General features: G+C 43.4%; 1 protein-coding gene across 1 annotated transcript in view; it reads right to left on the bottom strand.

The window, feature by feature from the left end:
- The window catches only part of LOC123772389 (protein shisa-2), a 206070-nt gene extending 199363 nt beyond the window's left edge, over positions 1-6707 (bottom strand). Inside the window, exon 1 of the mRNA XM_069325846.1 lies at positions 6223-6707. The gene's annotated coding sequence lies outside the window, so the exon portion shown is untranslated. The remainder of the gene's footprint in view (positions 1-6222) is intronic.
- Positions 6708-26422: the final 19715 nt, after the last annotated feature.

The raw sequence follows: 26422 nt of genomic DNA, 5'->3' as shown, positions 1-26422 counted from the left end.
GAAAAATGTACACATTCGTAAGTACGTAAGCTTCTGCCCGAAACGCTGCGCGTACTAGTGGCTTTACAAGATTGTAAATATCATGCTATGTATTCTCACAAACCCAATGTACCTTCTTGTATATAAATAAATAAATAAATAAATAAATAAATAAATAAATAAGTGCTTGCGTAACTGCTTCGTGAATCAGACCCCTGAAGATTTATTGGTTCTGAGTACTTAATAGATGTTGGGTTGTACTCTGTGGTTAGTACCGAGGTACTGTGTACTAAACATCTTGTTTGTCTGGAGGCTGTGAGTCAACTGCTCGCCAGAGACACTCTGGAGCCACGCCTAGATGCCATCATTCTTGGCACTCCTCTCCGATTGGCTACTCTCAGTTGTACAACACGTGTGTGTGTGTGTGTGTGTGTGTGTGTGTGTGTGTGTGTGTGTGTGTGTGTGTGTGTGTGTGTGTGTGTGTGTGTTAAGCAGCCGGTGGGGATGACTATTGTAGGATCGTAGACACTGTTAGGGAAGTACTTTAAGTAAAGTACCACTCTGCTCTCACGTTTACTCCAATCTATTCACTCTCACAGATAGATAGAGAGAGAGAGAGAGAGAGAGAGAGAGAGAGAGAGAGAGAGAGAGAGAGAGAGAGAGAGAGAGAGAGAGAGAGAGAGAGAGAGAGAGAGAGAGAGAGACTTTATACAAGAAAGAAGGAACCACTGAACTATAGTATAACTAGGAAAGTACTCACTCATTCACACACTCACTCACTCACTCACTCACTCACTCACTCACTCACTCACTCACTCACTCACTCACTCACTCACTCACGCACGGCCTCCCCCCCCTCTTTTCCCCTCCCAGCGGTAAGACGCCATCAGAGACTAAGTCGAGGAGTCAAGTCAGCTTGTAATCCTATTTTTGTTGCATTTCTCAGCTGTGCGCCAGCTGGGAGTGCTGGCCGCGGGCATGTGGAGTGCCCCAGCACCACTCCTGCACCACCTAGCACTACCCAGCCCCACCCAGCCCCACCCAGCACTACCCAGCCCCACCCAGCACTGCCCAGCCCCACCCAGCACTACCCAGCCCCACCCAGCACTACCCAGCACCACCCAGCACTACCCAGCCCCACCCAGCACTACCCAGCCCCACCCAGCACTACCCAGCACCACCTAGCACCACCTAGCCCCACCCAGCCCCACCCAGCACTACCTTGCCCTTGCGACAGAGCCTAAGTCGAGGTCCCGCCCTTGTGACAATCGATAAAGAAGTCATTCAGTTAACTCTGATTAACTGCGCGTTTCTGATAGACTGAAAGGAGATATAAAGGTACAAGGGAAGCAGCGACGTAAAACTAATTACTCTCGCTCTCTCGAGTTATGTTCTGGAGATAAAACTGAGCCCAGGAGGGTAGTTGTAATCCCCAGGTCAAGCAGGCCAAGCCACGGGGATTATTGTAATCCCCAGGTCAAGCAGGCCAAGCTACGAGGGTTATTGTAATCCCCAGGTCAAGCAGGCCAAACTACGAAGGTTATTGTAATCCCCAGGTCAAGCTGGCCAAGCCACGAGGATTATTGTAATCCCGGGACAAGCAGACCAAGCCACGGGGGTTATTGTAATCCCCAGGTCAAGCAGACCAAGCCACGGGGGTTATTGTAATCCCCAGGTCAAGCAAGGCAAGCCACGAGGGTTATTGTAATCCCCGGATCAAGCAGGCCAAGCCACGGGGATTATTGTAATCCCCAGGGCAAGCAGGCCAAGCCACGAGGATTATTGTAATCCCCAGGTCAAGGAAGCCAAGCCACACTGATGTAGCTAAGAATCAACGCTAGGGCAATCGACGTTGATGTATACACATCAACGCTGGGCACTTGACGTTCACGTAGCTGGGATTGAACGTTCATGAAGGCTGACCTCACGTGCAGTAAACGTTGCCAGCGTCCAGCCTACCTGTTGCACGAGTCATGCAACATATTTAACGGTATTACAGTAATTCTCTAATGATTCGTACTATGCAACTATGATTGAGGAGTTACAAGCTGGAGGGAAGGAATTATCACCCCCCCCCCCGTATTCTTGTGCCTGAAAGATCGAGTTTTAGCTCTTGGGTCCAGCCTTTGTAGCCGCTGGCTGGTTATTTCAATGACTCCTGTCATATTCCATTATCATCTGTACTGTTGAAATTATGACTGGGGCTCACAGCTACAACTTGGTGATTTAATATATTATTTTTTTCCCCTTACTCTTACGCTGAAAGAAAACTTTCTCACATCTCTCTTTCTCACCTGATTCACTAGCTTTTAACCATGCTCTCTAATTCTATTCGTGTTAATTTTTAACATGTCTGTTTTTCACACATTATATGGTAAACATTTATAAGGTTTTACTATGTTTTCTCTCTCTCTCTCTCTCTCTCTCTCTCTCTCTCTCTCTCTCTCTCTCTCTCTCTCTCTCTCTATGAACCTTACCAAAACCAGCTTACGAACCAAAACGTAAAAACACAGGCTTTGAAAAAAATACAAACGTAAGCCTAGCTACCGTCAAAGAGAGTCCCATAAGTGGCCTAGACAACTGGCCATCAGTGGCCTAGACAAGTGGGCATCAGTGGCCTAGACAAGTGGCCATCAGTGGCCTAGACAAGTGGCCAGATAAGTGGCCATCAGTGGACCAGACAAGTGGCCAGATAAGTGGCCATCAGTGGCCTAGACAAGTGGCCGCCACTAGGCCTAGACAAGGCTGCAAGCTACACGAAGGACTACACATGGCAGCCTTTACCACAGTCAGGGAGGGGGAAGCACAGATCATTGAAGATCAATAGCCCCTGCAGGTTGCTAGCAACCGACTTGCAACATACTCGCGTTGCTAGCCTACATGGTCGCTCCCCCCCCCCCACCCCTCTCTCTCAAGAGGAGGGGGGGGGGAGTGTCTGCAACAGTTCAGCCAGCTCTGTCGATTAGCCACTTCAACTATGCAGTTGTTATGCCCGAGTGCAAAAGCTATGTTGTTTTCTGTGACTCTAAGGAAGTACCCGAGGGACATCGGATTGGAGGTGCTCTACTGCAACTACCACAACAACAACCTCGGGTACAGCAACCACCACTATCAATACAACCCCACCACCAGTGTCAGTTCCATTCTACCACTACTGCCTGCTCAGCTCCACTACCAGGTCAAACTTGACAGCGTTCTATGACAATATTACTAAAATACAAGGGGAGGAGGAAGAATCCTGGGTAGACCATATTTTTCTAGAATGTCAAGAAACATTTGATACTGTACTCCAGGAGTGGGCTAACAAAAGGTTTCTAGAATTCAATCCCAACAAGTGTAAGGTAATGAAGATGTTGACCTGAGTAAGGAGACCAGAAGGAATCTACACCATTAGGGGACAGCAAGCACAGGCATTTGAGAGAGAAAATCATTTCAACACCAGAGGCACACATAAACTGGATAACATCGTCAGCATATGAGATGCTGACAGGTATTTAGCAGTCATTTAGAAACTTAAATAAGTACAATGAGCGCTGATTGGTAAGCTCTACCCAATCACAATTCCGGATTATTCATGCTCGTGCCACCTCTTGTGTGTGTGGCCTAATCTCTACTAATCAATCACCATCTCAGTCATCCCCCCCTACTACCCCTGCCAGTCATTCAACCCTCCCAATACCTTCCTAATCATCAGTTAGTCGACCTTCCAACCTTGGAGCTGAGAAGGAGCAGAGGAGACATGACCGCAACATCCAACATACCGAGGGGAGTTGACAAGGTAGACACGGACAGCCTCTTTAAATAAGAGAAAGTAGAACTAAATTCTAATCTTGAATTGAGCAAATGAGTCTAAGAAATGTTAGGAAATACTCATCGCTTGTACGGGTTGTCAGCTAGTGGAATACACTGAAAGGAGAAGTTGTGGAAGCCACCTCCATCCACAACGCTAAGGACAGATTCAACGAGGAATTTGAACATCAGAATAGTTAAGATTTTACGGAACAGGTATAACAAGCTCTAGTAGAGGGGAGGCATAAGGACCATTATTGATCTCTTCCTCATAAGCACTGTTAGGTGTTTACAAACATCACCACCATCAGTCACTACAACCACTTCCTGACCACCATCACAGTCACCACCATCACAGTCACCACCATCACAGTCACCACCATCACAGTCACCACCATCACAGTCACCACCATCACAGCTACCAACATTACAACCACCACCATCACAGTCACCACCATCACAGCTACCAACATTACAACCACCACCATCACAGTCACCACCATCACAGCCACCACCAACACAGTCACCACCATCACAGTCACCACTATCACAGTCACCACCATCACAGTTACCACCATCACAGTTACCACCATCACAACCACCACCATCACGGTCACCACTATCACAGTCACCACCATCCCAACCACCACCACCCCAACCACCACCATCACAGTCACCACCATCACAGCCACCACCATTACAACCACCACCATCACAGCCACCACCATCACAGTCACCACTATCCCAGCCACCACCATCACAACCACCACCCTCCCAACCACCACCACCATCACAACCACCACCCTCCCAACCACCACCATCACAACCACCACCATCACAACCACCACCACCACAACCACCACCACCCCAGCTACCACCATCACAACCACCACCACCCCAGCTACCACCATCACAACCACCACCATCACAGTCACCACCATCACAACCACCACCACCACAACCACCACCACCCCAGCTACCACCATCACAACCACCACCATCACAACCACCACCATCACAACCACCACCATCACAACCACCACCGTCACAACCACCACCGTCACAACCACCACCGTCACAACCACCACCATCACAGTCACCACCATCACAACCACCACCACCACAACCACCACCACCACAACCACCACCACCCCAGCTACCACCATCACAACCACCACCATCCCAACCACCACCACCCCAACCACCACCATCACAACCACCACCACCCCAGCTACCACCACCACCCCAACCACCACCACCCCAGCTACCACCATCCCAACCACCACCACCCCAACTACCACCACCCCAGCCACCACCATCACAACCACCACCATCACAGCCACCACCACCCCAGCCACCACCATCACAACCACCACCATCACACCCACCACCATCTCAACCACCACCATCACAACCACCACCACCCCAACCACCACCACCCCAGCTACCACCATCCCAACCACCACCACCCCAACCACCACCACCCCAGCCACCACCATCACAACCACCACCATCACAGCCGCCACCACCATCACAGCCACCACCATCCCAACCACCACCACCCCAGCCACCACCACCATCACAGCCACCACCACCCCAGCTACCACCATCACAGCCACCACCATCACAGCCACCACCACCCCAGCCACCACGATCACAGCCACCACCATCCCAACCACCACCACCCCAACCACCACCACCCCAGCCACCACCATCACAACCACCACCATCACAGCCACCACCACCCCAGCCACCACCATCACAGCCACCACCACCCCAGCCACCACCATCACAGCCACCACCACCACCCCAACCACCACCACCCCAGCTACCACCATCACAGCCACCACCACCATAACCACCACCATCACAGCCACCACCATTCCCCCCCCCCCCCACCCCACATAAGCTTCCAAGAACTTCAGAACTTGAAGCTCTACGTAACTACTTAATGACCAGAGTTTGTTTGGGTACTCGCTCGTTACGACCTGCTAAGATTAGCCAACACTGACACTATAACGGAAGACTGAATAGGCCTAAAGTCGTAGTCAAGTCTTATTCTACCTCGACCAGTCTTAACATAGACTTTATTTAATCTTCGTCGGAAAACAGTAATTCGATCTTTATTTGCCTCCTAAGTTTGTATATTGGTATTGGCTTCAGTTGGTTGGTTTTAAAGTATGTTGTTACCTAACAGGTATTTAATACGGGTGGTTAACCATAGGCCTACTCCCGCGTGTTAACTGATAGTGTATAAATGTATTTCTTGTTATTTGTTTGGTCTGAATAACATACAGTGACATACACATCATACATTTGTTAACGAACTTGCACAAGGCTAGGTTATGTTACATAAGGAACGGTGTGTATGCATGAGGAACGGTGTGTATGCATGAGGAACGGCGTGTATACATTAGTAACAGTCAGAATACATAAGGAGCAGTGTACACTCACCTCAGCCAGGACTGTCCCCAGACTGGTTACAAGCAGAGTGGAACAAGCAGGACTGTTAAGCAGACATTAACCGTGATTACGCCGTATTAACTGGCTCACCTTTCATAATAATCACTGTACCGTTGTTGTTATTGTTCATTAACGGGTCAATGATCGTTAGCGAACGTTAAATACGGATTATCATGTGTTTATGTCCCCCAAAAAACAGTTTCACAAAACATTTCATTGATAGACTTAGAGAAAATGTTTTCTGTGTATCAGTGTACTTCCGTTGGTACTGGGAACCTGATGGTCGTTCCCGAGGTCTCAGGCCTTGTTCTCGTGCTATTAGGTACCCTTAAATACACCCCTTCATGGGGCCGCAAGGATTGAAACTCACAGCAGCGACCAAAAAAAAAAAAAGAATTCGCGCGCGAGCGAATCTTACGAATGCCTCCACGCGAGTGAGTGAGCAGCGCGCGAAGCCGTTGCGTGCACTCCCTTCCACAGTCCGATCCACACTAAGGGAGGCAGGTCGGCTGGCCAGCACACACACACCATCGCTGGCCCCGCCCACACCCAACTAATCTCCAAAGGGAAAGGATTTGTGCGTACTGAATGGATTTATATTCATGAGCGTATGAGCATAATCCTATACAGCCTCGCCTTTACGCATCTCTGCAGCAGCCAAGATGCCCCCCATTACAAATTAGTTGAAATCCTACCAAATTACCGCCCACAACACGAACTAATAACATAATAACTCTTCTGACCCTGACGCCAGAAAGGACCAGTAAATAGCCGAATCAAATTTAGCTTTTTACTTTCTGCTAAACGAACGTGACTAAGAGGCAGATGTAAAAGAGGAGATACAGCGTTTCTGCAGCGTCAGGGGGCCCCTCCAAAAAAGAGTCAGAGAGGCTCTAATAGAGGGGCTCTAATAGAGGAGGGACCCTAAGAGAGGAGCCCCTCGATTAGGGGTAGCGCTTACAACATCTGAACCTCATAGCGCCATCATGGCGGCTGCAGCGATATTAAATTTACAGTGTCAGAATGTAAACAAACAGGAATACCTCCTACCCTGGCGGCCACGCCTCGAACCACAACCCACAAAGTAGCCCTTGACACTTTGACAAACGACACACAGAAAACCCTCCAAGACGCCGAAGGAAACACATTGCTAATTGTCACTTGAAAATGAATGAGGAAAAAAACACAGATGTTTTCTTATTTGAACAATTCCAGAATTTCCTTACGTATGTAAGGAAATACAAAAAAACGGTTTACAATGTGTATATAGTCGTTTGATAGCGATATATATTCAGTGTTTTTATTCAAAAACTGGTTTACAATGTGTATATAGTCGTTTGATAGCGATATATATAGTGTTTTTATTCAAAAACTGGTTTACAATGTGTATATAGTCGTTTGATAGCGATATATATAGTGTTTTTATTCAAAAACTGGTTTACAATGTGTATATAGTCGTTTGATAGCGATATATATAGTGTTTTTATTCAAAAACTGGTTTACAATGTGTATATAGTCGTTTGATAGCGATATATATAGTGTTTTTATTCAAAAACTGGTTTACAATGTGTATATAGTCGTTTGATAGCGATATATATAGTGTTTTTATTCAAAAACTGGTTTACAATGTGTATATAGTCGTTTGATAGCGATATATATATAGTGTTTTTATTCAAAAACTGGTTTACAATGTGTATATAGTCGTTTGATAGCGATATATATAGTGTTTTTATTCAAAAACTGGTTTACAATGTGTATATAGTCGTTTGATAGCGATATATATAGTGTTTTTATTCAAAAACTGGTTTACAATGTGTATATAGTCGTTTGATAGCGATATATATAGTGTTTTTATTCAAAAACTGGTTTACAATGTGTATATAGTCGTTTGATAGCGATATATATAGTGTTTTTATTCAAAAACTGGTTTACAATGTGTATATAGTCGTTTGATAGCGATATATATAGTGTTTTTATTCAAAAACTGGTTTACAATGTGTATATAGTCGTTTGATAGCGATATATATAGTGTTTTTATTCAAAAACTGGTTTACAATGTGTATATAGTCGTTTGATAGCGATATATATAGTGTTTTTATTCAAAAACTGGTTTACAATGTGTATATAGTCGTTTGATAGCGATATATATAGTGTTTTTATTCAAAAACTGGTTTACAATGTGTATATAGTCGTTTGATAGCGATATATATAGTGTTTTTATTCAAAAACTGGTTTACAATGTGTATATAGTCGTTTGATAGCGATATATATAGTGTTTTTATTCAAAAACTGGTTTACAATGTGTATATAGTCGTTTGATAGCGATATATATAGTGTTTTTATTCAAAAACTGGTTTACAATGTGTATATAGTCGTTTGATAGCGATATATATAGTGTTTTTATTCAAAAACTGGTTTACAATGTGTATATAGTCGTTTGATAGCGATATATATAGTGTTTTTATTCAAAAACTGGTTTACAATGTGTATATAGTCGTTTGATAGCGATATATATTCAGTGTTTTTATTCAAAAACTGGTTTACAATGTGTATATAGATGTTTGATAGCGATATATATTCAGTGTTTTTATTAAAAAACTAGTTTACAATGTGTATATAGATGTTTGATAGCGATATATACAGTGTTTGTATTAGCATCAACTTTATTTGCATTTAGTTAGTATTACTTTAACTTTATTAACCTTAGTATTACTGTAACTTCGGATATTTGAATTAAAACTGTTAGATGTGTAGTGAACTCTTCCTATAATGGATACGTTTAACAATTCGAATATTTAAAAAAAAAAAATATATCCGGATTTTTATGAGAAACGCATTGAAATCCGGATCACCATTTATATCACTTAAAGACATTTCCATTATATCATATTTTGTTTTTCTTATTTTGAATAATTTTTGTTTTTTTATTTATGAATGTTATTCAAAATAATGCATTCATATTTGACGCAACTGCTTCCAAACATATACATCTTTTACCAATATTTGGCGGCTTTGTTTACAGTTAGTAAACAGTTTACAAGCATCGACACTTGTCAATCAAATCGTATTAATTGTTATAAACTGACTCCTAGAGCTTCGAAGCTCATAAACTGTTTAATATATATGTCAAGAAACACGCAAAAGATCGTGAAAAGATGTAGAGGTTCCGAAATCCTGACGTAACTGCTTGTTTAGTGCTGGCCCCGGCAGTACTTCCCTTTGTGTGTAAGGCAGCGTCTGGGATGCTCTCGGACGCAAGTTCGAATCCTCGTCACGGCCCTTGTGGATTTGTTACACTGTGAGTGTGAAGTACCTTCACTCCGTTTCTCACTCGTTACAAATGCAGCTGTTTGGCCTAATGAAAAACCCATCAAACCGGATGCATAGAAGTCGTCAGTAATTGCATTTTTTGATTAGTTCTAATACATTGCATTTTTAGTGCTTTGGTTGATATCGTTAATAATGTAACAGTTAAGAGAACGTTAACCTCTCGTTAATAATGTAACAGTTAAGAGAACGTTAACCTCTCGTTAATTACGAGAAATGACATCTCGTAAGGCATGAGTAATGTGGCTACGTCAGATAAGATGCGAGGTACATAAGGAAATCCTATTTACGTGACATTTCAAGATAACCTCAAGATAACCTCAAGATAATCTTCTTTACGAAGACCAGCCTCTGCTCAAAAGGGTAAGTGAACAGATTATTTTTAATAACTTTTATATTTTTGTGTCAATCTGTCATCAACAAATTATTGCACCATTGGCTACTATGAATGGAATGCACAAAATATGGTCTCTCACACCCATTACAAAATAGCGTTTTATACCATTGATCTTAAAGAGGGCTCGTTAATGAACCAACAGCCGAACCTAAATTTTCCAAGATTTGAAGTTTCCAATTTTGAAAAAAGTATATGTATTCGATTGAATCTAAGATTGTATATATCAGGCCTACCCTTTCATAGGTTATGGAAAGGATTGTCTATTTAGGCTTAGGGCAGGTTAGATTTATGGCTAATTTTCGTATATTCAAAATTCCAATATTACAAAATGGCGACTTTCCTGGGTACAACTGTACAATCATCCTCATACTAGTACAATCATCCTTATACAAGTACAATCATTTTTAGATAGAACAATTATCATTAGAATCTTAAAGCAAATGTTATGGTGGGATTGAATTCGCGGATGTCCCAGACAGACGCGTAACCTACTGAACCATGATGGGTAGGGAAGTGAACTATCAGGGGCAAGCGCCAAGCCATCACGACTATATAGCACTTTGGAAGGGGTCAGGATAAGGATTTGGGATGGGACAGGGGGTAAGGAATGGTGCCCAAGCAAGGCATTGGAGGGCCCAGTTGGTACCCATATTCCTATTTTTACTAGATACCCATAATGCTTTCTCTGATCCACCAGGTTATTGTTATTTCATTGGGTATTAAACTCTTATTTTCGTGAAATTCACTCGATTATCCCGCTGACATTAATTATAATTGAAATTCAAGCAGATTGTCGCAATAAAAAAAATATATCCAAAAACGTAAAATAGTTGTAGCACAATTCTCGACTCACAATCGGGGACCCCGGGCTCGACTCCCAGGTCTGACAGAAGTGTTTGGGCCAGATTTCTTTTCACTTCATGCCACTGTTCACCAAGCAGTAAATAGGTACCCTCTGGATTTAGGCAATTATTGTGGAAGTGACTATCCGAACTATCGTGGCAGGAAGTTGCTTCCAGAAGTGACTGGCCGATCCATAATGGCTAGAAACTACTTCTGGAAGTTTCAGGCAGAGCTGGGGCTTCCTCTGAAGCCAATATCTCTCTCCCAGCGAGGTATTCATAGTGATATCTTACAGCTAAGCGCTTAAAAGCCCGTTTTATTTAGCACTTTTAATCTATTAGGGAATGATGAATCATCAATCTATTTAAAAAAATAATCTATTTACAAAAAATAATCAATTAATTTCAAAAAAATAATCTATTTAAAAAATAATCAATTTATTTAAAAAATAACCAATCTATTTCAAAAAATAATTAATCTATTTAATGTTTTACCTTCTATCAAGTTTATTTGATCCTTCTAATCAACATTCGTCTATAACATACGTTTATTGAAGGGGCCAAAAGTAGGCATACAGTAGTCTCAGGAGACTATGGAGTTGCGCTCTGGTTGTCGGTCTGGAGTGGCCTCTCCAGGGCGCAAAGCCAGGGTAGGATGATACGTGGGAAAAGCTGTTACCCATGCAGCAGGGCTGTTACCCATGCAGCAGGGCTGTTACCCATGCAGCAGGTCCCCCCTCTCAAAGGCGCCGAAAGTCTCTAATGGAAAGGCCAACGCCAATACGATTGGTTCCAGCGCCGTCGCAGGAACTGTCAGAACGAAGTTGAAGGTTTAAATTTAACATGTTGCAAGAAAAAACTTGTAATTTAAAGTATTCCTTCAGTAATTCTTGACTGTCTGTCAAATGTTTGTCGAGGGCACCACAGCCAGACGCCCACAGTGTAGTGTGCACCACAGCCAGACGGCCACAGTGTAGTGTGCACCACAGCCAGACGCCCACAGTGTAGTGTGCACCACAGCTAGACGGCCACAGTGTAGTGTGCACCACAGCCAGACGCCCACAGTGTAGTGTGCACCACAGCCAGACGCCCACAGTGTAGTGTGCACCACAGCCAGACGCCCACAGTGTAGTGTGCACCACAGCCAGACGCCCACAGTGTAGTGTGCACCACAGCTAGACGCCCACAGTGTAGTGTGCACCACAGCCAGACGCCCACAGTGTAGTGTGCACCACAGCCAGACGCCCACAGTGTAGTGTGCACCACAGCCAGACGCCCACAGTGTAGTGTGCACCACAGCCACACGCCCACAGTGTAGTGTGCACCACAGCCAGACGCCCACAGTGTAGTGTGCACCACAGCTAGACGCCCACAGTGTAGTGTGCACCACAGCCAGACGCCCACAGTGTAGTGTGCACCACAGCCAGACGCCCACAGTGTAGTGTGCACCACAGCTAGACGCCCACAGTGTAGTGTGCACCACAGCTAGACGCCTACAGTGTAGTGTGCACCACAGCCAGACGCCCACAGTGTAGTGTGCACCACAGCCAGACGCCCACAGTGTAGTGTGCACCACAGCCACACGTCCACAGTGTAGTGTGCACCACAGCCAGACGCCCACAGTGTAGTGTGCACCACAGCCAGACGCCCACAGTGTAGTGTGCACCACAGCCAGACGCCCACAGTGTAGTGTGCACCACAGCCAGACGCCCACAGTGTAGTGTGCACCACAGCCAGACGCCCACAGTGTAGTGTGCACCACAGCCAGACGCCCACAGTGTAGTGTGCACCACAGCTAGACGCCCACAGTGTAGTGTGCACCACAGCTAGACGCCCACAGTGTAGTGTGCACCACAGCCAGACGCCCACAGTGTAGTGTGCACCACAGCCAGACGCCCACAGTGTAGTGTGCACCACAGCCAGACGCCCACAGTGTAGTGTGCACCACAGCCAGACGCCCACAGTGTAGTGTGCACCACAGCCAGACGCCCACAGTGTAGTGTGCACCACAGCCGGACGCCCACAGTGTAGTGTGCACCACAGCCAGACGCCCACAGTGTAGTGTGCACCACAGCCAGACGCCCACAGTGTAGTGTGCACCACAGCCAGACGCCCACAGTGTAGTGTGCACCACAGCCAGACGCCCACAGTGTAGTGTGCACCACAGCCAGACGCCCACAGTGTAGTGTGCACCACAGCCAGACGCCCACAGTGTAGTGTGCACCACAGCCAGACGCCCACAGTGTAGTGTGCACCACAGCCAGACGCCCACAGTGTAGTGTGCACCACAGCCAGACGGCCACAGTGTAGTGTGCACCACAGCCAGACGCCCACAGTGTAGTGTGCACCACAGCCAGACGCCCACAGTGTAGTGTGCACCACAGCTAGACGGCTACAATACATTGTATTATCCCCACCGGCTGTTGACCTCGCGCTCGAATAGCCATTAACCGCTGACCTTTTCCCAAAAGAAGCCGCGCGGGACGATATTGCTTCTCAACCATCCTGAGCAGTACAAGGCACCGGGGACTAGAGTCACGAAGCAGTTACGCAAGCACTTACGAACGTGTACATCTTTCCTGGATCTTTGACGGCTTTGGTTACATTTATTAAACAAGGAGGAGCGAGGAGAGGAGTTTTCGGTTACATATGTAAGAAAGTTACATATGTAACCGAAATTCGGTTACATTTTGGGATAATGAGGTGACTCGAACCTGCGTTCTGGGGATTCTCAGACACTAACCTTAACCCTCTCAGAGATTCTCTCTTGGTTTCCTTCACTAATATGGATCCTTTCTCCTTTGAAAATGGAATTTCAAGGAAATGAATAATGGCTTTCACCCAGCAGTTCATACTAAGAGAACTAACATAGTAATGTTCCTTAATGCCCCTTGAGCGGTAGAAGCCAAGTGCTGCCGACACCTGTCAATCATGCACATACAGCTCCAGTTGCAAGCTGGTTGATGAGGAATTCAAGTCAGGCAGGTCCCTATTGACTAGGATCTGCCTTACTTGAATTTAATTAATGGATATTTAGAAGATATAATTAAAAGAAGGAAGAACCTCTGTGATACATATGGTAAACAACCAGTTCTGCAGAATCTGTCCCAAGCCGCGTCCAACAGCCTGGTTGATCAGTCCAGCAACCAGGAGGCCTGGTCGACGACCGGGCCGCGGGGACACTGAGCCCCAGAAGCACCTCAAGGTAAGGTAACCTCAGGGTAACTATTAAACTATTCTACGGGCACTTTAGAATTAACCATCTATTAGAAATAAACTATTCTTCGGGCAAAAAAGCCAGCCCCTATTCGATTGGTATATGCCTCACACAACGAAGAAAAGAATCTTGAAACAAAGCCAGAAGATCACAAATTTGTCCGTTAACACCTCGCTCAACATCAACCAAAATGCCTTGAAAAGAGACGAATATCGTCTACGCCTTGTCATGTCCACTCAGGAGCTGACAGACCCATCGATCTCAGTATATAGGCAAGACAACATCTCTTTCATGACCAGAGATAAATAAATAGCAGATACAGCTACAATAGAAGAGTGGACATAGGCGAAGCACTACTTACTAAACAATCTCATACAATCAACTAGCCAGGTCACTCGGGTATATATCCAACCTTCCTCAAGATTGAGGGATGAACACTTAACTCACACCTCACCTGTCATGCAGGTCGGCGTTCAATCCCCGACCGTCTACCAAGTGTTTGGGCACCAATTCTTCCCCTCTGCCCCATCCCAAATCCTTATCCTGACCCCCTTTCCCAGTACTATATAGTCGTAATGGCTTGAGGCTTTTCCCTGATAATTCCTTTTCTTTCACATGCTCTCCCAGCTACATCCAACATCCACCTCAGCATCCAACATCCACCTCAGCATCCCTCGCCCCTTCTTGAGACCCATGATCCTTATCCACGTAATTTAGACGAGTTTCCCATTTTCTTTGATTGCTTTTCCTTTCTATTTCTTTCTGCTTTAATGTTTTACTCAATTATCTATTTATTGTCTATTGTATTGATGATAATTAATTAATTAATTAATTATTATTTATATCACTTTGTAATTTTGGGGCTCAAGCGAGTTTGCAATGGAAGGAGTGCAACTCTTCAACCTGTCCTCCCATTTAATACGTCGCAATTTTGACGGAATGTAATAATACGTTAAAATTGTGAAGTATTAGTACGGATTAAAGCACCGTAATGTTGACGTTTTCTGTGCCTCGCCTCGATAGCTTGAGGACCATGAGAGAGAGTGATTCTGTTATCATGCCACAGAGGGCATTCTGGGGGGCATGATACACATGCACAACGTACATAAATATCAGAAATTTTATCTTTTTTTTTATTTGGTTAGGATTCGTTTGGATAGGTTAGGTTAGGCTGGGATGGGGTTAGATTAGAAGGAGGATATAAGCACAAATCAGTGAATCTGTTCGCTAGTAGAATATGGTTGCAGCTGGCAATCCCAATCATTATGGACGAAGAGGAGGAGGCCGCGGGAGAGAATCAGTAAAAGCCAGAATCCGTCTTGGATACAAATATCCATGGAGATATCCATGGAAACAACAGTTGCAGAATCTGTGATGAGAGTGATAGACACCGCCTTGACCATTACCTAAGAGGATGTTAGACATCTAAAAGACTTTAGAAATATATGTAGCATAATTAACATCACATTGTTTGGGTTAGGAAAATACTATTTATTAAATATAGATGCTGTTCTTGAAAGATTCCCCCATTTTGCACCCGCAAGATAACGTAAATTTTAGGGGTTGACAAATGTTAATCTTATTGTTTGATAAACTGTTCACTTGAGACAGTTAAGCAAGTCCCAGTTGTGTCTGGGTACAAGTGACAGGATGAACAACCCAGCGGGTTTTCTTCCTATTGGGGAGTGTTGTACATGCTGCTATGGCTATGTTCACTCACAGGATGAGTGGCGCTGCCCAATAAACTTGCCCCTCGGGGCAAAATTAAAAACAGAATTAAATTAGGTTGGGATTGGTTAGGTACAATTTGTTATTAGAGTAGCGATGACATAGAGGAACACATCATTTTCTCAGCTCTTAGACCCGACTCTCTCAGTTGCTAGAGCTAGAGAGACTTTACAGCCGGCTTCTGTGTGACTGCGTGTGGGGGCCGGATAAGGTCACTAATGGTGGTTGCAACCGAATAAAGTTGCAGCTGGTGGTTGCAACCGGATAAGATCACGGGGGTTGAGTGGTGACAGGACGAGTGGGCTAGTAATTTCTAGCTAAGTGGGTGGTAGCAATGGAGACCAAGAGGCATGTAAATAAACCTGGGGCCAGATTCACGAAGCAGTTACCCGAGTACTTACGAACCTGTACATCTTTTCTCAGTCTTTAGCGGCTTTGTTTACAATTATTAAACGGTTAATGAGCTCCGAAGCACCAGGAGGCTATTTATAACAATAGCAACAGTTGATTGGGAAGTTTTCATGCTTGTAAACTGTTTAATAAATGTAACCAAAGGCGTCAAAGATTGAGGAAAGATGTACACGTTCGTAAGTACTTGCGTAACTGCTTCGTGAATCTGGCCCTGAACCGGTTCATAAATCACTTTTACAACACTAACAAACCCTAACAACCTTTCCCACACATTGACGCTAGTCTCTTGTGGTAACATACAAATTCTGCTATTCTGGCCCCTCTGTATCATTAATCTTTACAAATAATTGTTTCTAATTTACACAAACAATTGTGTTACAATAGCATCAGGTTTCCTTTGTAATACATTAATTTTAACTATATTTAAAAAAATATATGTATATAATTCAGTGAGGATCCACAAGGTCTTCCCTGAGTACTCTTTATTATATTCTTCAGTCTTCTTGGTAGACTGAAAGCTGATTGCTCCTAAATTAGCATTTTAAATCAAGTCAAATTTATATTCATAAACGATTGTACATTTATAATCGAGTTAAGTTACACAACATTACAGTACACAATTTACATGTGTCATAAATTGTTATCCCACCGCTGCCACCATTTATTGTAAAGTATATACTAATATGTAGATATTTAGATGTTAAATTAGATCAAATTTATTGTATTTCATATATTTACTTTAATCTTAAAAAATACATATATAAATTATATTAATTTCAACATAACTCATACTTAATGCATCATTTTCCTTAACGTTCTGTGGCCGTTTGCAATTAATGTTACTTTAATTTACAATTACATTATACTCAAGATAACTAGTATCATTCCAGAACTACTTTTCTTAATATATAACAACATACCATATGCCATTATGTCTCCCGAGGCTAAGGAAAATTATTTAAGTGAGAAATAAACAATCCACTTGAGAATGGTCCAGGACGGACCGAAACGTCGTCGTCCCTTCACTTTCCAGCGTGTGGTCTGGTCAACTTAAGTGAGAAATATCATTTATTTGACATATGCTGGGACAGAGTACATGATGCCAAATTTAATAACTCAAATAATACAATCACTTTAATAGAATAACAACTATGATCTGTCAGCCACTCAAAAGCCACAATCCCTTTGAGTTACACAAGTACTTAGGCTACCATTACAGTATTCAACCCCCCATCAGAACTCCAAAAGCATTTCACATATTGTTTCTATCTCGACTCCTGAATTGTACATCAGCCTCTATTTACACAGGGAAGGAATCCTTTCTGTTGTGGACGGAGTGATATGGGATCAAAGCTCGTGTGAACAGCCCTTGCCTGACTCTCCTCGTGGAGAGGGGCTGGCATACAGGTGGGAGTGAATTGGGTAGAAGTTGAGAATTTCAGATGATGGAGTTGAAAGCTCTAAGAGAACAGCCAGATCCATATAGAGCCTAAAACTGGATTCAACTCCTTCCACGTTAATGTATTTTCTAAATCTCCCTCATCCCCTACATTTCTCATCTTGCGTCCTATCTTATTCTATTAATAACAAATGTAATTATTTTTAATAATGTTTTTTTAACTATAATAGAGAGGGTGGGACGGTGGTTTGGTTCCCGATATAATCAAACCTCGTCTATGTAACGTGGGTTCGGCTCCAGCTCCCGGTCCCGGTCCACATTAACCAACAGATAACGCACTGACCTTCACAGCAAAATAAGACTGCTCTCAAGAAATAGCATAGTGATATCAACATAAGGTTGACTGGACTTATCAACCTACATAACACAGTGATCTGCGATAGCTTGAGAAGGCTACTACGGTTGGAATTATCGTAGCAATCGTTTGAGAATCACCTCCCCCAACTATCACAAACATATCTGGAAATATCTTAGCTATCGCCTGAGATCACCCTCGCTCTCCTACACACGAATACGGCTGGAATTATAGTAGCTATCGTTTGAAGAAGCGCCCCCACGGTCAGAGTTATCGTAGCTATCGCTTGAACCTTCCCCTCCCCCCCCCCCCCCCCCACCCCCTCTCGCCCCTTTCCCAAGGGCTGGAATTATCGCAGTTAGCGCTTGAGAAACCTCTTCATGGTTGGTATTATCTCCCTGTTTAAAAATATAAACGCTAATGGATCTTAAATAGGATGGTTAAACACCTTTAAATTTCCACGAAAAATTCTCAGGCCTTTCTGACATAACTGGAAATGAATTAAGATTTGAATCTTCATTCTTAAAATGAAAGAAAATTCATCATTCTTGACTTTCATCTGGCAAATTATATTATGAAATTTGTTCATTTTCAATGAATTTTTTTTGTTTTAAATACTGTTTTTTTATGTTCTATTAATCAGTTATTAAGTTACGAGATCACTGCTTAGTGCATCGTTATTTTGACGTTTTCTCGGACTTTCCCCTGGGTAGACAAAACCACTTCAAATTTAACGTTTGTTAAATCGTGAACATAAGAAAATAGGAACAAAAAACTAGTTCAAACTGCAGAAGTTCTGTTGGCCCATATGAGGCAGCTCCTATTTGGCCCATATGAGGCAGCTCCTATTTATATTTATGTCTAACCTGCGATTGAAACAATCCAACGACCAACGACTAGTTATGTTATCCAGTAATTTGTTCCATAAATCATCAAGACTGATTTCAACCCAGTATTTAGACAAGTTTTCCTAATTTAAACTTTATATTTTTTTCATGTAATATAAAGTATTTTATATTACATAAATTGTCCACCACACTATCGCGGAATTAAACATTTCATTTATTTAAGCACTAAGAGATTCGAACCAGCGAAACCCACGGTGTGAGGCGGAAACTCTTTCCTATTGTGCCTCTCAATAGCACAGTGCAAGAGCTTTTGCCTCATACTGAGGGGACGGCAGTTCGAGCCTCTTAGTGACTAATTGAATGAAATTATATTACATAATTACTCTTACCATTCAATTACCAGCATTTATAATGTCATAGTTTGGTGATTACGACTCCATATGAGTCTTACCCATCAGTCATAATTCACCTTATGATTCACGGTATACATATCCATAAGATTATCAACATACATACGAACATATCAATACACATAGCCTTATGATTATCAGTATACATATCCATATAGTTATCTGTATACATAGCCTTATGTATACATCTTACATGACCTCACAACAGTTGATATCTTGACGTTTGTCCTGAAATTCATGCCGTCTTAGACTGTTGCAATGGAGACACAAATGGAGGTATTCCAACAAATTAAACTTGCAACAATTTGTGTTTTGCGTGTGTGTGTGTGTGTGTGTGTGTGTGTGTGTGTGTGTGTGTGTGTGTGTGTGTGTGTGTGTGTGTGTGTGTGTGTGTGTGTGTGCGTGAGCAGCAACTTGGGAAAGAAAAATAAAAGTTCATTCTCCTTCAGGCACAAGAGGTAGAGACTTAGACCCGTTACAAGTCCTTGTGTTTCAACTGGAGGAGCTGTGGAGAGAGTGTCTCTCAGTAGGTGGGAAGACCCCTCAGATGAGTGTGTCTCTCTCCAACCGAGGCGGGGACAGGAAGCCCGCAGGCGTTCATGTACAAAAGAAGTTGGTTGAAGTGTAATATTTTGTTTCAGAAAAATGTTCTTTGCAGTCTCGAGGAATTGTGTGTGTGTGTGTGTGTGTGTGTGTGTGTGTGTGTGTGTGTGTGTGTGTGTGTGTGTGTGTGTATGTGTGTGTGTGTGTGTGTGCACGCGCGTGTACGAGGCGATGGTGATCGCGTCTGGAAAACAGGAGCATCAGTCTCCAGGAACAACGTCGTTTCCTCAAGGAAAAGGTTAGACAATGGGTGCTGATCGTCCAGAGTGAGTGATGGAGCCCTCAGCCCCTCGCTGCCCTGACGTCCTTAGCCCTTCCCTGGCTCCCTGACGTCCCTTACCCTTCCCTGGCACCCTGACGTCCCTTACCCCCTCCTCTGGCACCCTGACGTCCCTTACCCTCCTCTGGCACCCTGACGTCCCTTGCCCTCCCCCTGGCACCCTGACGTCCCTTGCCCTCCCCTGGCAACCTGGTTTCGAACAGGAATCAGGTCACGAGAAACAGCACGAAACTAAATATTCGTAACAGGAACGAAATTTAATTGTTTAAACAAATATACTCAACTGTTCTTGTTCTGTGCGAACTGCAGCATTAGTTATGGCGTCACGTAGTAGAGTTGGCTCCGTTCTCGTCTCACAATCGGGGATTCTGGGTTCGGGGTTCCCTGGCGGGACAGAAACAGTTGGGCCTGTTTACTCTCACCTAATGTCTCTGTTCGCCTTGCAGTAAATAGGTTCCCCTGGAGCTACTCAACTGTTGTGGGGGTTGCATCCTGAGGGGGAAGGGGGGGAGTGAGTAGTTCGGGTTTGCAAGAGGTGGGTGGGGGGGGGGGAACCTTGCTATAAGCTTAAAGTATACATATACACACAGGCTTCCTGTCACCGACAGAAACGTATTATTGTCACAAATCTTATCCTTTCTCCGTTTACTGGAGTTACTATAGTGACTTCCGTTTACTGGAGTTACTATAGTGACTTCCGTTTACTGGAGTTACTATAGTGACTTCAGCTGAAGTCAAAGTGAATCATCTTTTTTCTCAAATACATTTTCATTGCTAAAGAAAAATCAAGTATTTTGTCTTGAATACAGTGATGGCACATTGGCTCTTCACACATATGAAGATTATTATGAAGTACATGAAAAATTAATGTATATAAACCTATTTCATGAACTCATGAAATAGGTGTATACTATAGGAGTATACACCTATTACATACACTATGAAGTACATGAAAAATTATATATATATATATATATATATATATATATATATATATATATATATATATATATATATATATATATATATATATATATATATATATGTCGTACCTAATAGCCAGAACGCACTTCTCAGCCTATTATGCATGGCCCGATTTGCCTAATAAGCCAAGTTTTCATGAATTAATTGTTTTTCGGCTACCTAACCTACCTAACCTAACCTAACCTAACTTTTTCGGCTACCTAATCTAACCTAACCTATAAAGATAGGTTAGGTTAGGTTAGGTAGGGTTGGTTAGGTTCGGTCATATATCTATGTTAATTTTAACTCCAATAAAAAAAAGTTGACCTCATACATAATGAAATGGGTAGCTTTATCATTTCAAAAGAAAAAAATTAGAGAAAATATATTAATTCAGGAAAACTTGGCTTATTAGGCAAATCGGGCCTTGCATAGTAAGCCAAAAAGTGCGTTCTGGCTACTAGGTACGACATATATATATATATATATATATATATATATATATATATATATATATATATATATATATATATATATATATATATATATGACAGTGTCAGACCACGAAGGAAGAATTAAAACAGGAATTTCCTTAAGTACTTTCGTATTTAATAATGCATCTTCAGAAGGATGGGAATTATCGCAAATTATATTCATGGGAACATGGGAATCCCGCCAATTATATATATATATATATATATATATATATATATATATATATATATATATATATATATATATATATATATATATATATATATATATATATATATATGCGAACAAGCCTGAATGGTCCCCAGGACTATATGCAACTTAAAACTCACACCACAGAAGTGACTCGAACCCATACTGCCAGGAACAACGCAACTGGGATGTACAGGACGCCTAAATCCACTTGACCATCACGACCGGACATAAGGAAGTGATAGCTGAAGCTATTTGAACCACTTCCCCGCCGGCACTCGGATGGTAATCTTGGGCATAGCATTTTATCAAATCACCTCATTCTTTGGGGCACACGTGAGGAACACAAATGCGAACAAGCCTGAATGGTCCCCAGGACTATATGCAACGGCTATCACTTCCTTATGTCCGGTCGTGATGGTCACGTGGATTAAGGCGTCCTGTACATACCAGTTGCGTTGCTCCTGTCAGTATGGGTTCGAGTCACTTCTGGGGTGTGAGTTTTCATTTATATATATATATATATATATATATATATATATATATATATATATATATATATATATATATATATATATATATATATATATATTTCAGCACAGCTTCCACTGGCATCCACCTCATCTATGGACTTCCATTAAAACATCTTTCGAACCGCAGTTCCGTGGCTGTGGTGGAGCCACGCAGATCCACGGGTCGCTGGATGACGCGGCATAACATCTGAACCAGGCAGGAATTAGCGTGGTTGGAGGGTTTAGAAACGAGGCTGAAGGGTTAAGCAGCTGGGGCCAGAGGCCCTCACGTACATGTCTTTTGCGGTAGATTGAGAGACGCAGCGTAGGAGGTTGAATGTCCGCTGGCGTCACGCAGCCGTTCCCGCCAAAATCCTTTTCCAGCCAAAAATCCTTTTCCCGCCAAACATCTGTCCCCCCCCCCTTCCCCTCTTGTTCTAAAAAAAAAAACACCTGTTCCCTCATCACACACCCGACCTCGCCACACACCTGCCTTCCCCCCCCCCCCCCCTTCCACTCTCAATCCCCGTTACACTGGACGATGGAACCTCTCAACTGCCTCTATACGTTGCGTTATTTACTCATTCGACCGATTCGTTAAGACAACGAAGCCATAAGAGTTAAAGCAACGTAATATTGATGTTTTCTATGTATCGGCCGTCGACAGGTTAGGCGGGTTGAAAGGGTTCATACGTTTGTGATTAAGCAAAACATCTGTTTTTTTTTTTACGGAGAGATAAATTGAGAGAACAAGCTGGAAGAATGGTCAAGTTTGTTATTGTGGTCGATGGGTGCATGGGTCTGGGGCCAGATTCACGAAGCAGTTACGCAAGCACTTACGAACCTGTCCATCTTTTCTCAATCTTTGGCGGCTTTGTTTACAATTATTAAACAGTTAATGAGCTCCGAAGCACCAGGAGGCTGTTTATAACAATAACAACCGTTGATTGGCAAGTTTTCATGCTTGTAAACTGTTTAATAAATGTAACCAAAGCCGTCAAAGATTGAGGAAAGATGGACACGTTCGTAAGTACTTGCGAAACTGCTTCGTCAATCTGGCCCCTGGTCGCGTCTTCTGGTCGAGCCTTCTGGTCGAGCAGTGGGTATTCCAGTGGATATTCGCAATTTATATGACACTAATACATATAAATTGTGACACAAGCTCTCCACATATGTCAGTTGTTTAATTAGAAAACTGTACTTGTGGTCGGTGTCGAACCCATTGATGATGTGACGATTTATATTGAATTTTGTAACTAGGTCATCAAGACTGTAACTTGCTTAGCTAGATGAATTGTGAGTTGACCAGACCACACACCAGAAGGTGAAGGGACGACGACGTTTCGGTCCGTCCTGGACCATTCTCAAGTCGATTCAACTTACTTTAGCCACGTTATTGTGACTCATCGCCTGCATATGAATTATGAGGTTCAGTCCCTGAGCCCATTATGTGCCTCTGTAACCCTTCCACTACAGCCCACAAGATGGGTATGGGGTGCATAACAAATGAACTAAACTAAACTAACTAACCGAGGCACTGGTCGAGTAATCGTTCCAAAGTGTTAGACAGTTTTTCTAATCATTTATAGCCGTAAACTGCGTGATTCTGGTCTCAAGATGAGACAGGCAGTTAAGACGATGGACAGGGGCACCAGGGAGCCGTAAAGACGTGCAGGCGTTCGAGGTTACTGACTTTGCCTCGTCTTCTGAGCTTGTTGAGTCACTTCTCTGAATACCGTGCTCTGAGATGACTCACATCTCTCTCTCTCTCTCTCTCTCTCTCTCTCTCTCTCTCTCTCTCTCTCTCTCTCTCTCTCTCTCTCTCTCTCTCTCTCTCTCTCTCTCTCTCTCTCTCTCTTTTATTCCTCCTCCCAAGTCGACCGCTCACGTCTCGAAAGATTATATTCAATAACAAATGAAAAGACACTAAACTGACAAATAAACTTAACTCGTATAAATAACTTGTCACAAGAACTGTTGCACATGACAACTACATTGGTCATGCCAGTTGCATCGTGACATGACAGCCGAGTTGCTCGTGACATGACAGCCGAGTTGCTCGTGACATGACAGCCGAGTTGCTCGTGACATGACAGCCGAGTTGCTCGTGACATGACAGCCGAGTTGCTCGTGACATGACAGCCGAGTTGCTCGTGACATGACAGCCGAGTTGCTCGTGACATGACAGCCGAGTTGCTCGTGCATGACAGCCGAGTTGCTCGTGACATGACAGCCGAGTTGCTCGTGACATGACAAACGCAAATCGTTGGTCTAGTGTATTTAGGCCTCAGACTTAATAGATCTGGAAGCATCATATTACTTTAAAGCCAAGTATTAGGGAGATAACTTTGTCATCAGACACTTGGCAATACATAATTAATTCGTCAAGGTAAATTTTTTTAATTTATTTATATATACAAGAGTTCTTACGTTCTTGTACAGCCACCAGCACGCATAGCGTTACGGGCAGTTACGTTCTTGTACAGCCACTAGCACGCATAGCGTTACGGGCAGGTCCTTAATCCTATTTATTTCCCCCTGGAATACGACCCGCCAAATCGTTTAACAACCAGGTATACCCATTCACTGCTGGGTGAACAGAGGCTACAGTTAAGGATTGGTGCCTAGTCAATCCTCCCCGGACAGGATTCGAACCAAAGCGAAATTCCTCGCTTAGAGCCGGGCGAGTGTCTTACCATTGCACAACGGAGACCTTCCCTGTTTGATGTTTTTAAAGTCGATAAGTTAACAAAAAATATGTATACGCCCCCCGTCCCATCCCTAATCCTTATCCTGACCCCTTTTCCCAGGGCTATATAGTCGTAATGGCTTGGCGCTTTCCCCTGATAACTCCCTTCCCCTCCAGCGGTAGTCAGTGCGTAGTCAAATCATTCGAAACCGCTTTATCTCCTTACCTGGTTGTGATTCCGGGGACACAACATCTAAGGGAACTCGTGAAATTCCTGAGCAGGGTTCGTGGGATCCACGGAACACTTTTTATATATTTTTAATTAACAGGGGAAAGCGTCAAGCCATTACGACTTTATAGCACTGGGAAGGGGTCAGGATAAGGATTTGGGAGGGGGACGGGGAAGGGGAGGAAAGAATGGTGCCCAACCCCTTGGACGGTCGGGAATTGAACGCCGACCTGCAGGAAGCGAGACCGTCGCTCTACCGTCCAGTCCAAGTGGCTGGGTTGGACCCACTGGAGAAGCACACGCTATTACCTTGAGGTTACCTTGAGGTGTTTTCGGGGCTTAGCGTCCCCGCTGCCCGGTCGTCGACCAGGACCCGGATTCACAAAAGCAGTTACGCAAGTACTTACGAACGTGTACATCTTTCCTCAATCTTTGACGGCTTTGGTTACATTTATTAAACAGTTTACAAGCATGAAAACTTGCCAATCAACTGTTGTTATTGTTATAAACAGCCTCTTGGTGCTTCGGAGCTCATTAACTGTTTAATAATTGTAAACAAAGCCGCCAAAGATTGAGAAAAGATGTACAGGTTCGTAAGTGCTTGAGTAACTGCTTCGTGAATCTGGCCCCATGCCTCTTGGCTGCTAAACTGGTCAACCGGGCTGTTGGACTCGGCTGCTCGCAGCCTGATGTATACTATTTATATGTACTATGTCCTTGTCGGAACACTGATCCATCTAAGTGCTGATATATGGTGTAGACTGACTACTCTAAACTCATATCAAGTACTGACCGAAAACATTACTATATTGTCTTACTCCAACTATCGCGTAGTAGTGAAGTTGCCTAGATTTTGTAATTTTTTTAACATGAGGTCATCCCATCGCATAGATAAAGGTAAGAAATTATTGGGTGATTTAGTTTTTGCCTCAAAGGGCGAGTTTATATTGTGTCCTGCGTCCTTATACTGCGTCCTTATACTGTGTCCTTATACTGTGTCCTTATACTGCGTCCTTATACTGCGTCCTTATACTGTGTCCTTATACTGCGTCCTTATACTGTGTCCTTATACTGTGTCCTTATACTGCGTCCTTATACTGTGTCCTTATACTGTGTCCTTATACTGTGTCCTTATACTGCGTCCTTATACTGTGTCCTTATACTGTGTCCTTATACTGCGTCCTTATACTGTGTCCTTATACTGTGTCCTTATACTGTGTCCTTATACTGCGTCCTTATACTGTGTCCTTATACTGTGTCCTTATACTGTGTCCTTATACTGTGAATGGACATGCTG

This window comes from Procambarus clarkii, chromosome 17 (assembly GCF_040958095.1).
Source record: "Procambarus clarkii isolate CNS0578487 chromosome 17, FALCON_Pclarkii_2.0, whole genome shotgun sequence".
NCBI classification, from domain to species: Eukaryota; Metazoa; Arthropoda; class Malacostraca; order Decapoda; family Cambaridae; genus Procambarus; species Procambarus clarkii.
The sequence above is the reverse complement of the archived record's forward strand: the minus strand, read 5'-3'. Positions and strand labels throughout refer to the sequence as shown.